The sequence below is a fragment of the Pinus tabuliformis genome, chromosome 6, assembly GCF_031772625.1.
Source record: "Pinus tabuliformis cultivar Carrire ecotype Pingquan chromosome 6, CPIR1, whole genome shotgun sequence".
NCBI classification, from domain to species: domain Eukaryota; kingdom Viridiplantae; phylum Streptophyta; class Pinopsida; order Pinales; family Pinaceae; genus Pinus; species Pinus tabuliformis.
The window spans coordinates 197,038,777-197,053,453 of record NC_142292.1 but is presented as its reverse complement, the minus strand read 5'-3'; the positions used below and the strand labels follow the sequence as shown (position 1 = coordinate 197,053,453).

General features: G+C 36.6%; 1 protein-coding gene across 20 annotated transcripts in view; it reads right to left on the bottom strand.

Annotated features, from left to right (window-relative positions):
* LOC149258140 (uncharacterized) overlaps nucleotides 1–14,677 on the bottom strand; it is a 393,208-nt gene that overhangs the window by 142,543 nt on the left and 235,988 nt on the right. The window lies entirely within an intron of this gene.

Below are 14,677 nucleotides of genomic sequence, written 5' to 3'. Positions count from 1 at the left end.
TAATCCTAACTATTTGGTTAGGTTATTTTATTACAAATTGCTTGATCTGCTAGATTATATTTGTGTCGCAGAAATGGTTAGTCTGTGAGGGTCTTGGTCAAATGGGTTTTCACCCTTGAGATGTAAAAAAATGTAAAAAAATCATGATATAAAATGTCTTGAGGGTTAGAAAAATAATTTATTCCCTCATAGGTCATAGGTCCTAGGTAAATTTAAATTTTCCAGAGGTAAAATTCGTGGATCCTTTAAAACATTAAATCTTAACAGGTCCAGAGACTAAGGTTAATTGATTATTTTGCTAAATTTTATGCCTTGGGTTCCTGAAGATAAGGCAAAGTCAAAATTTTGAGGAAATAAATGCAAAATTTTAATTTTCGAATTTATTAAAATGCATTTAATTGAAAAAATCGAAATTTCCTCAATATTTAAAATTTCGACGAATAAGATTAAAGAAATTTTGATCCTCGTCAATGGTCAAGATCACTTTGACAAGAATCACTCGAACTAGCCGTTGGGAGATTTATCTTTAAATAGGGGGTCAGTTGTCAGTTGAGATGATTCGATCTTTGAGTCGTGTGCTAAGTGAAAGCTCTCTTGTAATCTTTTTTTTATGAGCAATAAAGAAAGACTTTGGGGTTAATTTCTGCTGGCGTTACTCTTCATGGGAATGCTGTAAGATGTGTTATTTTCATGCATAGATTTCCTTTTCAACCATTGATAATAACTTTCTAAAGAGTGGTTTAAGCACAGGTATCTTGCCTGATCAATGGGTTCGAATGGTAATTTAATTTCTGGATATAATGGCAGGTATCTCTATTAGATCTAAATTTTATTATCGTTTTCTTGCTCTACGTTAATGGTTGAATTGTTTTGTCCAGGGAATTTTTGATTAGGGCGTTCGGGGAAGTTTTCAGTTGGACCAGCCAACTCCCGATTGGCATTTTCTGAAGAGCCCAGCTTGATTGAATCCCAGGCTTATCATTAAAAATTTCATTGTTGATGCATGAAGGGTTTTTGGCGAAGCACCTCCCTTTAGATTTAAAATTTTAAAAATTTCCTGTGCAAAATTGATAAATCTGTCTTTTCAGAGCCTCAGATTATCAGATCTGAGAGTGGAGTTGGACTCATACTCGCCAGACCTGGTAGATCTGCTACTCATGTGCATAGATCTGTAAAAAAAATTAATTTTTCTGGCTTAGGATTTCTGGGGTTTCATTTTTTTGTGGTATATCGAGATTCTGGGTGTTTGTGTTTTGAAGAAAAAGTTGCAGATCTGAAGGTGAAGTTTGATTTTGAAGCCAGATCTAGGCCTTAGAGGGTAAGATCTAGGCTCAGAACCAGCTCTTGTAGAAGCATTATTCCTACTGTCCAAGGGTTTTCAAATATCTTAAATCTGGAAACAATTTCACAGGTGTTTCAATTAATAAATCTAAAGCACAACATAGCATCTTAATCTGGAAATTTTTGGGTTTTATTGGGCTGTCTTCCTGAGGCTTTCGAAATCATTTTGAAATCGTTTCTGCTGCCTGGGCTTTTCAACAGAAGATTTTCGGATTTGTTTTAGTGCCTTGGTATTTTTCTTGCTGGGTTTTTCCTCTTCTTTAAAAGATTTTTCGAAAAATATTTATTATCATTCCATCACCAGCAAGTTCATTCGAATTTCCTAACCTGCCAGTCAGCAGCCAATCCAATTGCTGCAGCCATTTCTTCATATATTCGCTGCCATCAAACCCTCGTTTCTGCTCCTATCTGCAGCCTTTCTTGCTACCAGAACTCTGCTCAAACTCCACTCCGTCCATCTCTCTGCTCCCAAAACTTCCTCTACGATGTCTCCTCTTCCTCATACGTGATTGTCTTCTAATTTACTGCTTCATTGCTTCATTCACTGCCAACAAAACCCTGGGCCTCCTACTTGCGTCGTTCTCCCTATTCGCTCGCTGCCATCTACGTGCTGCCTGCAAACCTGCAATCCATCGTTGCCCAAGCTCCTTTTGTCATCGTCAAAGCTTGCTTGCTACCCATCCGCGGCATCCACTGCTACCTCCCTGCGTATTTCCTTTCCCCACCCAGTGTTGTCGAAGCACTTCCATACCCAGCTCCCCTCACTCGAGCTCCTATCTTCTCCGTCGTGCATCCTCCTCTCCAAACGTTGCCATATTAGCTCGTTGCTCAACCCTCTCTGCTCAATCACGTAACCATTCGAAATCCGCAGTCTCTTCTTTCCACTACCTACCCTCGCTGCTGCCATCGAGCTCTCACGCAAGCAAAGTAACAACACAAATTCGATTTTTTTTTGTATACAGGTTAAGGTTTTTTTTATTTGTGATATGTACCTTGGTTTAGTTTTAGTCTAGGTTATGAGGTTTCATTTGATTAATTTTTTTTTATGACTTTTGGATTCTAACTTTTGATTAGATTTTTTATTTTCGATTTGATTTTTTTTATTTCGATTTATTTTCATAAAAAAATTAAAAAAAAAAAAAAATATATATATATATATATATATATATATATATATATCTAAAAAATTAATAAAACTTACAAAAATTTAACTTTTTGACATTTAACTTTTTCCTTCCTCTCCTCAAAACCTTAAAAAATAATCATTTTCAATTGTCATGTGATTTTGGGACTTTAAAAAATAAATAAATCAAAAGCATTTTTTCGCATTTAAAGATTTTAATTTTCTTATGTGGCCTCTGGCCCATTAAAAAAAAAAAAAAAATTATTGAATCTTTTGATTTATTTACGTCACACTAATCATTTACCACATTTAGTATTGCTTAACACATCGAAAAGTTTTCCTAAGACTAATCGATTTCATCAAGGATAAAATCTAAAGGTGAGCTTTGTGGTATTAGTGTTTGCCATTTCCCTATAGTTAAATGTGCTTAAATTTTTATCTAAAGATTAACTATTTGAAAGTGGTGAATTTCCTGGATTTGGGTCATTGAGCATAATCATTTAAATTCTAGGACCTGAGCTGGTTAGCTTTTAAATTTCGTGGTTGATTAAGGTATTGGTATCTCTTGAAATTTAAATCGATCGTCATTGTTTCAATCATTTAATGCTCGTTATATGTTAGACATTTTGCAAATGTTTTCAAGCGATTGTTAAATATTTTTATCGTGGACAAATTTCATATCTTTGTTTCCTAAGTAGCAGTTGATAATCAATTACTTGGATCATTGACTCCATAAGGCACTAGTATTAATCATTTAAAATCTAATCAAATTCTAAATCTTGCTAAGCCTTAATCAAGTATTTGATTGCCTCGCTATATCTCCCGAACCGGTTGATTCCCAACTGGTTCTCCTTCATCCCATTTCTCTATACGGTCTACCCCCCTTAGATTGTTGTAGGGAGACAGCTAAAATGGAGAGATTGGGGATCAGGGTGACAGCCCCCAATCTGAGCGTTGTCCCGGTGCCTAGATATTCTGTACGACAACATTTTTTGGCACCGCTGCCGGGAATAGAGTTTTTCTGTCCTTGGTTTCTTCGACATTCATTTCATTTCCTTCCTCTCATCCCTTTCGCTTCTCACCAGGATAAGTTCCTTGTCCTTGGCTCCTTGCTTTTTGGTTATTCCATGTTAGACTTTTTGTCCGGGTGGCGACTCCACTTCATCTATCTTTTGCAAGAGTGTATACTAGAAGACATCCAAGTAGTTTAGTTAATATTGCTCCTGATCCTGAAAGGGCTCTCAGAGTACGATTACACAAACTCTCTTCTCATACCCTTCTTGTTAATCTCGGACAAGAAGCCCTCTCTGATATCCATTTGCTTTTTACTAGCCCAATCGAGCACGACATCATGGACATATTCACCCCTTGTAACTTTGCTAACATTCAAGGTTATCCCAATGATATTCCAAAGCATGGGATGGATAAGTTGCCTATGTTTTAGGGCAATAATGCAATTAGCGTTAATTCTCATCTAAAATCTTTTAGTTCATGGTTGGGTAAGTATGCAAGGGTGGCTTATTTTAATCATGAAGATGTAAAAATGACCCTTTTTGTTCTTACCTTGGAGGGGGATGCTTTAGATTGGTTTACGAAAAAGCCTCAAAATTCATTTGATTCTCTACAATCAATTGTTAATGCCTTTAAGGAAAAGTATGGAGATAAGAGAGAAGGGAGACATCTCGTAAAAGCTATCAGTATCATTAAAAAGATAGAAAATGAGAGCGCAGAAGAATTTAATAAGAGGTTCAATGATATCATTAAGGAATTACCTCAAGATCATAAACCTACTAATAAATCTCTTCGGGACTTTTATATTGATGCCTTTAGCCCTGAACCTTCTTATGAGTTAAGACGTGTTAAACTTCATGATTATAGGGATTGTCAAGCTTTAGCAGTAGAGCTTGAAAAGGATAAGGCAGCATCTGGGAAGTCTGAAATCCCAGGTTTTGATAGGGCTTCAACGAAATTGAAAGAACCTAAAGGAAAAGAGGTTCAAGAACCTGATAACGATCTTGTTCAAAAATTACTGCAAAAAATTGAAAGCATGGAGATTAACCAATCGAAATTAACCTCTAACCATGCTAAGGAAACAACTACTTTGCAAAATAGGTTGGTCCAGATGGAAAGAGCTCAAACGCAAAATTTCCAGCCTAGAAATAATAATAATAATCGAAATAACAATTGGCAGAAAAAAGGTCAATCTAGTGAGCAGAGACCACCTAATCCGCTTGAACATACAAATTCGATCGATGATACTCCGCCTTATTGTCGAGCTTGTGATGCTCTTCATGAAGAGGCTACTTGCCCCATAGTTAGAAGGATTTTGGATAATGGAATATTTGGGGAAAGTAATCAAATAAATGTAGTGGGTAAAGAGTTTCCTTTGTCTATAAAAGACTGGATGGAAGTTAAGGAAAACAGTGGTGATGTTCTGCATCCCACATCAGCTTTTAGTATAAATAATTTCGAGAATGAAGATGATATTATGATTAAATTATATGGCGAAAAACCTTCTCCAGAGCAAATCATGAAAATTGCTAAAGATAAGGGTTTAATTTATCAAAGAAGGGATAAGGATCAAAGTGGGAATCAAATTCCCCCTTGAATATTTAAGCCGGGTTCAAACTCTAGATTAGATGTCGATTTGGGAAGTTGGTTTAATAATGCAAAAATCTGGGTTCATGTCTCCGAAATTGTGAAAATTTCTTCCCAACGGGCTAAGTTACTAAAAGCTATTGAAGCTCCTCAAGTGAATGTTTCTCAACAGAAAGCTCCGGAAGTTGATTATCAGGATGCTCCTATATATTTGCAAAGTTTAGATTCGGATTATAAGGATCATTAGCCTTTATTTATCACTTTGATGGTTAATGGATATAAATTGAATAATTGTATGCTAGATTCTGGTGCGTCAGCTTGTGTCATGACTAAGAGGGTCATGGAACAGCTTAATTTAAGAGTTTTTAGGCCTTACTACAATATATGTGCCTGGATTCTAAGAAGATTGAAGTTCACAGTTTGATCAAGGATTTACAGGTTCATTTATCAGTTTACCCTGACATTATGATTGTTATGGACATTGTCGTTGTTGATGTGCCTGATGCTTGGGGTATGCTTTTATCAAGAAAATGGGCCTCTGATCTAGGAGGGAGTATTCAAATGAATTGGTCATATGCTATGATTCCTTCTCCTAGAGGTGTTGGTTTTGTGAGACTATAGAGAGAGCCCGAGAGAAGATTCCATGTTGAAGATCCTAAGAGACCTCATAATGAGATAATTAAAGAACAATCTGACATTGGGAATTATGTTATCCTGTCTAATTTCATAGTTCTTCCCGATCATAAGGTTGATAAAAAGATTAGGGATCTCAATGATAAAGTTTGGTACATGTATTTTGATGGTGCATCGTCTAGGCATGGTAAAGGTGCAGGAATAGTATTAAAATCACCCCTTGGTCATATTTTCAAGTTTGCCTATCTATTGGAATTTGAAGCAACCAACAACATTGTTGAGTATGAAGCTTTGTTGCTAGGTCTTGAGTTGGCAAAGGCTTTAAGAATTAAGTTGATTAGCATCAAGGGGGATTCTGACTTAATTATCATGCAAATTAAAAATAAATTTACATGTAAAAGTCAAAGGTTAAAGAGTTATTGAAATGTTGTATGGGATACTATGGAGTACTTTGATGCCCTTGACCTTGAGGCCATCCCAAGAGCGCAGAATAATTCAGCAATGAGCTTGTTGTAGCTACTTCTACTTTGCAGTTATCTGACGGGCTGATTAAGGATAAGATAAAAATGGAAGTTATATTTAGGCCTTCTATTCCAGATAACTCAAAGCATTGGCAAGTTTTTGATGACGAGAAACAAGTGATTCGTTTTCTTGATAATTTGGATGAGTTTGAAAATTTTCAGATAGATTCTAAGGAGGATGGATTTGATGATCATGAAGATATCATAAATCCTACCCCTAGGAATGTGGTTGCTTTAGAGCAGCACTTTGATCGACATGATGCCACAAAGATGAAAGAGGAAAATAAAATGGATCTAGGCGAATACATCGGGGTAAACATTGGTACTTCTAGAGATCCAAAGATTATCAAAATTGGCAAGGGTACTAACTTTGAAGAAATAAAAAAGTTGACCAATTTACTTTGTGAATATCGGGATGTTTTAGCATTTTCTTATGATGAATTAAAAGGTTATAGGGATGATGTCATGGAGCATACTATCACTTTAAAAGATGAAAATGCTAAACCCTTTCGTCAAAAGCTTAGGCAAATAAATCCTAAGTTAGCCCCTTTGGTTCAAAAGGAGCTTTCAAAGATGATTGAAGCAGGGATTATTGCTCACACGAGGCATTCAACATGGTGTTCCAACCTAGTGATTGTCAGGAAAAAGAGTGGTACAATAAGACTTTCTGTCGATTTTTGAAACCTTAATCTAGCATGTAAGAAAGATAATTACCCTTTGCTGAACATGGAGACTATGTTGCAAAGTGTAAATGGTTCTGGAATGATCTCATTGCTAGATGGTTTTTCTAGATATAATCAAGTATGGGTTAAAAAAGAGGATCGTCACAAAACTACATTCACCACACCATCGGGTACTTTCGAATATATTAGAATGTCGTTTGAGTTAACCAATGCTGGTGCTACATTTCAAAGGGCTATGGATTATGCCTTCAAGGGTTTAATTGGGAAGTTTATCGAAATTTATCAAGATGATCTTACTGTTTTTTCTAAGGATGGTATTAGTCATATAAGTCATCTTAGGCAAGTTTTTGATAGATGTAGAGAGTACGGGATTTCTTTAAATCCAGCTAAGTCTGCTTTTGGAGTAACTGAAGGGAAATTACTTGGTCACATCATTTTAAAGATGGAATCAAGATTGATCCTGAAAGAGTTGAGGCAATCCAAAAGATTCATCTTCCCCATAATCTTAAATCCCTTCAGTGTTTTCTTCGAAAAACAAATTTTCTTAGAAGATTTATTCCAAATTATGTGGAAGTAGCTAAGCCTATTCAAAGTCTTTTGAAAAAAGATGTAAAATTTGTTTGGCAAAAAGGCTTTTCAGGAAATCAAAGGCGCTTTTACAAAAGCCCCTATTTTAGTTAGTCCTGATTACTCTAAGGATTTCATGATTTTCTCTTTCGCTTCTGAAGATACCAGTGCTAGTGTCTTATCGCAGAAAAATAAGGATGGTCACGAGCAGCCTATTGCTTTCATGAGTAGAGCGCTTCAAAATTCTGAATTAAAGTACAATACCATGGAAAAGCAAGCCTATGCCTTAGTCAAATCTCTTAAGCATTTCAAGACTTACGTGGGTTATTCCAAAATCATTGCTTTTGTCCCACATTCTACGGTTAAAGATATATTGACTCAAACTGATTGTTTAGGGACTCGTGCTAGGTGGGTTACTAAAATACAAGAATATGATTTAGAGATTACACCCACCAAGTTAGTCAAAGGCCAAGGCTTTGCTCAAATGATGACCGAAGGTAATGAAAAAGCTCTGGGTTTGATTTGTCATAACGATCTATCTTCGCCTGAGTTGCAAAGATTAGGAGAGCAAGAGTGGTATAAGGACATTATTTATTACTTGTTAAATCTTACATGTCCTAACCATTTAGTCACTCATAAGAGAAGGGCTCTTATATTAAAAGCCACTAAGTATTGCCTCATGAAGGATGGTCTTGGATGGAGAAATCCTGAGGGCATAGTACTTAGGTGTGTTGATGAAATTGAGTCCAAGAAGTTAGTTTCTGAGTTTCATTCGAGGTTTTGTGGTGGTCATTATGTTGCTAGAATTACTGCCCACAAAATTCTAAGAGCTGGTTATTATTGGCCTTCGATTTTTTCTGATGTGCATAAGTTTGTTAGGATTTGCCAAGCCTACCAACTGTTCACTGGGAAACAGAAGCTTGCTGCCCTGCCTTTACAACCTGTCGTTGTGGAGGCACCTTTTCAGCATTGGGGTCTAGACTTCGTCGAGAAGCTTCATGAAAATTCTAGCAATGGCTACTCATGGATTTTGACTGCTACCGATTATTTTACTAAATGGGTTGAAGCCATCCCTACTAAGAATGCCACTGAAAAGGTCATTATGGATTTCATTGAAAATAATATCATTACTAGATTTGGTGTCCCTGCTAAGATCACTACTGATAATGCCAAGGCTTTTAGTTCTTCAGAATTTTCATCTTTTTGTTTCAAGTATGGCATTGTTTTATCTCATTCATCAAATTACTATTCTCATGGTAATGGACTTGCTAAATCAAGTAATAAAAATCTCATAACCATTATCAAGAAGATAGTAGGGGATAATAAAAGATCTTGGGATAGCAAAATCAAGTATGCTTTATGGGCAGAGAGGATCACTAAAAAGAAAGCTACTAGTAAAAGCCCCTTTGAATTGGTTTATGGCTTGGATGTAACTTTACCTGTGCACCTGAAATTGCCAGCTTATCAACTTTTTCAGCATGTTTCCACTAATAAAGATTGTGTTCAACATAGAATTGATCAGATTGTGGAGTTGGATGAAACTCATACGACAGCTTTTGATAATATATGTAAAAGTCAATCTAACATTAAGAAAAGCTTTGATAAATCATCTTGATCTAAATCTTTGCAGGTTGGAGATATGGTACTCCTTTGGGATCGCAGGAATGAAAAACCGGGAAAACATAAGAAGTTTGACATTTTGTGGCTGGGACCATACATTATTCGAGACATTGTTGGGCCAAATTCATTCCACTTGAGCAGATTGGATGGCGAACCACTTGACTTACCTGTGAATGACCAAATGCTCAAGCTATTCTTCAAAGATAACATCTGATGCCATGGGGCATCCTCTGTATTATATTTCTAACCCTACACCTTATCATTTCAACATTTCATTTCTGTTTTAGGATTAGATTTACTTTTCATGTTACTAGATAGTTAATAAATGAAGAGCTTATATCTTTCCTGTGCTTAATGTTCTATGATGATTTTTGGATGGACGCTACTTATGTTTTGTTGCGTATTGCATGGATGCAGATTCTGGATTCTCACATTCTTATAGTGCAGCAACGTGTCCCCAAGTAGAGCTAGATGTTGACCACTACGTGTCAACGACCCATAGCAGTACACCCCCTTTTTTCGCAAAGGGATAGCGCTTGATCAACATGTCCGTGCCGTTCGACTATCATCATCAGCCTGATCATGTTATATTGTAAACCCTTTTTGCATGTGTAAATTGTAAATAATCTCAGCAGATCCGTGTCATGTATGTAATTGCCTAGGTAAACCTAATTTTTTGAGGACGATCTACATTCCGAAAGGTTTTTTGTCTCCCCAATCCATGGTCAGCGGAGTTTTCCTTCAGCCTTACCCCAAAGCCGGAATGGATTTTGTCACCAGAATGTTAAGGCAGTCCTAGTGTGCTAGATTGAGTCTATGTAAAAGTGATTTGAGAATAATCCTAACTATTTGGTTAGGTTATTTTATTACAAATTGTTTGATCTGCTAGATTATATTTGTGTCGCAGAAATGGGTAGTCTGTGAGGGTCTTGGTCAAATGGGTTTTCCCCCTTGAGATGTAAAAAAAATGTAAAAAAATCATGATGTAAAATGCCTTGAGGGTTAGAAAAATAATTTATCCCCTCATAGGTCCTAGGTCCTAGGTAAATTTAAATTTTCCAAAGGTAAAATTCATGGATCCTTTAAAAAATTAAATCTTAACAGGTCCAGGGACTAACGTTAATTGATTATTTTGCTAAATTTTTTGCCTTGGGTCCTTGGGGTTAAGTCAAAGTCAAAATTTTGAGGAAAAAAATGCAAAATTTTAATTTTCGAATTTATTAAAATGCATTTAATTGAAAAATTCAAAATTTCCTCAATATTTAAAATTTCGACGGATGACATTAAAAGAAATTTTGATCCTCATCAACGGTCAAGATCACTTTGACAAGGATCACTCAAACTAGTCGTTGGGAGATTTATCTTTAAATAGGAGGTCAATTGTCAGTTGAGAAGATTCGATCTTTGAGTCATGTGCTAAGTGAAAGCTCTCTTGTATTTTTTTTTTTTATGAGCAATAAAGAAAGACATTGGGGTTAATTTCTGTTGGTGTTACTCTTCATGGGAATGTTGTAAGATGTGTTATTTTCATGCATAGATTTACTTTTCAGCCATTGATAATAGTTTTCTAAAGAGTGGTTTAAGCACAGGTATCTTGCTTGATCACTAGGGTTTGAATGGTAATTTAATTTCTGGATATAATGGCAGGTATCTCTATTAGATTTGAATTTTATTATCGTTTTCTCGCTCTACGTTAATGGTTGAATTGAGTTGTGCAGGGAATTTTTGATTTTGAGATCATCGGGCGTTTGTGGAAGTTTTCAGTTGGACCAGCCAACTCCCGATTGGCATTTTCTGAAGAGCCCAGCTTGATTGAATCCCGGGCTTATCATTAAAAATTTCATTGTTGATGCATGAAGGGTTTTTGGCGAAGCACCTCCCTTTAGATTTAAAATTTTAAAAATTTTATGTGCAAAATTGATAAATCTGGCTTTTCAAAGCCTCAGATTATCAGAGCTGGGAGCAGAGTTGGACTCATAATCGTCAGATCTGGTAGATCTGCTACTCCTGTGCATAGATCTGTAATTTTTTTTTCTGACTTAGGTTTTCTGGGGTTTCAATTTTTTGTGGTATATCGAGATTCTGGATGTTTGTGTTTTTAGGAAAAGGTTGCAGATCTGAAGGTGAAGTTTGATTTTGAATCCATATCTAGGCCCTGGAGGGTAAGATCTAGCCTCAAAACCAGCTCTTGCAGAGGCATTATTCCTACTGTCCAAGGGTTTTCAAATATCTTAAATCTGGAAATAGTTTCATAGGTGTTTCAATTAATAAATCTGAAGCAGAACATAGCATCTTAATCTGGAAACTTTTGGGTTTTATTGGGCTATCTTCCTGAGGCTTTCGAAATCATTTTGAAATCATTTCTGCTGCCTGGGGTTTTCAACAGAAGATTTTCGTATTTGTTTAGTGCCTTGGTATTTTTCTTGCTGGGTTTTTCCTCTTCTTTAAGAGATTTTTCGAAAAATATTTACTATCATTCAATCACCAGCAAGTTCATTTGAATTTTCTAACCTGCCAGTCAGTAGCCAATCCAATTGCTGCAGCCATTTCTTCATCTATTCACTGCCATCAAACCCTCGTTTCTCCTCCTATCTGCAGCCTTTCTTGCTACCAGATCTCTGCTCAAACTCCACTCTGTCCATCTCTCTGCTCCCAAAACCTCCTCTACGATGTCTCCTCTTCCTCATGCGTGATTGTCTTCTAATCTACAGCTTCGTTGCTTCATTGACTAACAGGAAAACCCTTTGCCTCCTACTTGCGTCCTTCTCCCTATTCGCTAGTTGCCATCTATGTGCTACCTGCAAACCTGCAATCCATCGTTGCCCAAGCTCCTTCTGTCATCATCAAAGCCTGCTTGTTACCCATCCGCGGCATCCGCTGCTACCTCCCTGCGTATTTCCGTTCCCCTCCCAGCTTCGTCGAAGCACTTCCATCCCCAGCTCCCCTAACTTGAGCTCCTCTCTTCTCCGTCATGCATCCTCCTCTCCAAACGCTTTCATCTTAGCTTGTTGCTCAACACTCTTTGCTCGATCACGCAGCCATTCGAAATCCACACTCTTATTTCCGCTGCCTACCCTCGCTGCCGCCATCGAGCTCTCATGCAAACATGCAAAGCAACAAAACAAATTCGATTTTTTTTTGTATACAGGTTAAGGTTTTTCTTTTATTTGTGATATGTACCTTGGTTTAGTTTCAGGCTAGGTTATGAGGCTTCATTTGATTAATTTTTTTATGACTTTTGGATTCTAGCTTTTAATTAGATTTTTTATTTTCGATTTGATTTTTTTTTATTTCGATTTATTTTCATAAAAAAATAAATAAATAAATCTAAAAAATTAATAAAACTTATAAAAAATTAACTTTTTGACATTTGACTTTTTCCTTCCTCTCCTCAAAACCTTGAAAAAAAAAAAAAACATTTTCAATTGTCATGTGATTTTGGGACTTTCAAAACAAACCAAAAAAAAAAATTAAATCAAAGCATTTTTTCGCATTTCAAGATTTTAATTTTCTTATGTGGCCTCTGGCCCATAAAAAAAAATTAAAATTATTGAATCTTTTGATTTATTTAGGTCACACTAATCATTTACCACATTTAGTATTGCTTAGCACATTGAAAAGTTTTCCTAAGACTAATTGATTTCATCAAGGATAAAATCTAAAGGTGAGCTTTTGTGGTATTAGTGTTTGCCATTTCCCTATAGTTAAATGTGCTTAAATTTTTATCTAAAGATTAACTATTTGAAAGTGGTGAATTTCCTAGATTTGGGTCATTGAGCATAATCATTTAAATTCTAGGATCTGAGCTGGTTAGCTTTTAAATTTCGTGGTTGATTAAGGTATTGGTATCTCTTGAAATTTAAATCGATCGTCATTGTTTCAATCATTTAATGCTCGTTATATGTTAAACATTTTGCAAATGTTTTCAAGCGATTGTTAAATATTTTTATCATGGACAGATTTCATATCTTTGTTTCCTAAGTAGCAGTTGATAATCAATTACTTGGATCATTGACTCCATAAGGCACTGGTATTAATCATTTAAAATCTAATCAAATTCTAAATCTTGCTAAGCCTTAATCAAGTATTTGATTGCCTCGTTGTATCTCCCGAACCGGTTTATTCCCCGCTGGTTCTCCTTCATCCCATTTCTCTATAAGGTCTACCCCCCTTAGCTTGTTGTAGGGAGACAGCTTAAACAGAGAGATTGGGGATCAGGGTGACAGTCCCCAATCTGAGCGTTGTCGCAGTGCCTAGACATTCTGTTTGACAACACCTATCATATGCCAAGAGGCTCCACTGTCTATATACTATACCTCTGATGATGCAGAACTAGTCATACAAGCCACTTCTTCTTCCAGCCTGGAAGCCAACATAGAGAAATCGAAATCACTTTCTCTTGTGCAATTTTCTGAAAATCTGTGCGAGTCTCCTGACGTAGATGCCTCTGCATCATGGTCTTGACCCATAATTGATTTTCCCTTCCTGTCTCTGATTACTTGTTCTAATACCATGTGAAAATTCTATCAATGCAACAACTGATTTACTTTACCTACTTATTTTCCAATAAGTTATTTATGAAATTTCTTCAATAAACATTCAAATAAATTCTGCTGCAGATATCACACCATAATACAGAAACAAACACATGCACAAGAATCAACACATCGACACAGATATTTTGGGCAACAGTCCTCAGAAAAACCCAATGTGGGAAAACCGATACAGCAAGGGAGGATTATATTATTCAACAATTCCTCAGTACAACAAGGCACCAAACTAGCTTACCCAATAGAGAGAAAAATTCTCCAACACTTCTACCAGTCTTAGCGTCAGCCTGGCTGACCTTTGCCTAGCTCCCAGAGACTTTGTGTTAGCCCCTACATCTCTGCGTCAGTACTGGGCCTCTCTGCGTCACCCATGCAAGCCCTCCAGTGATTGTGCAGTCTGCTACTGCTTCTACGTCTGCGTGAGAGGCTCTATGTCTGCCTCTCCAACCTCTGCGCTGGTCTTCTGGTGCTGCTCCCGACTCTCTGTTCCGTACTTGCTACCTCCTGCTGCTCTCCAGACCATTAATTCGAATTTCTCAACTAACCCCACTCCAGAAATTGAACTGACTGGTCTCCCTTAGTGTGTCCTCCAACTGACCCTCAAGCCTCTTCTTATACTTTTCTCGTTGGTCCATCAACGACCGAGATTAAATCTCTAATCAATGGCTAAGATAAGATTTGGCTTGATCCATGACTTTTGGGCCCTTCTAACCTAGTTTTATATTAATATCCATTAATATTTTATTTTTCCTAAGTTTAGACTTACGAACTCCATTAAATAGATTAATTATTTTAATATCTCCCAAACCGGTTAGAATCTGCCCAAACCATTTCTGGGTCTTGGAGATCTCATGTTCTTTAGCCTCTCCACCAATTTTCATGGCTAGATCACATCCGATGCTACCCCAAATCAACACAGATGTTGCGGATGCCAAGGAAATGTTAGAGAATCTAGGGCAAAGTAATGTTGTGATGATTCTCCGTGACTTGATAACAATTTGTGAAGTCTTTTTACATTTTCTAGCTAGCTAATACTTCTTC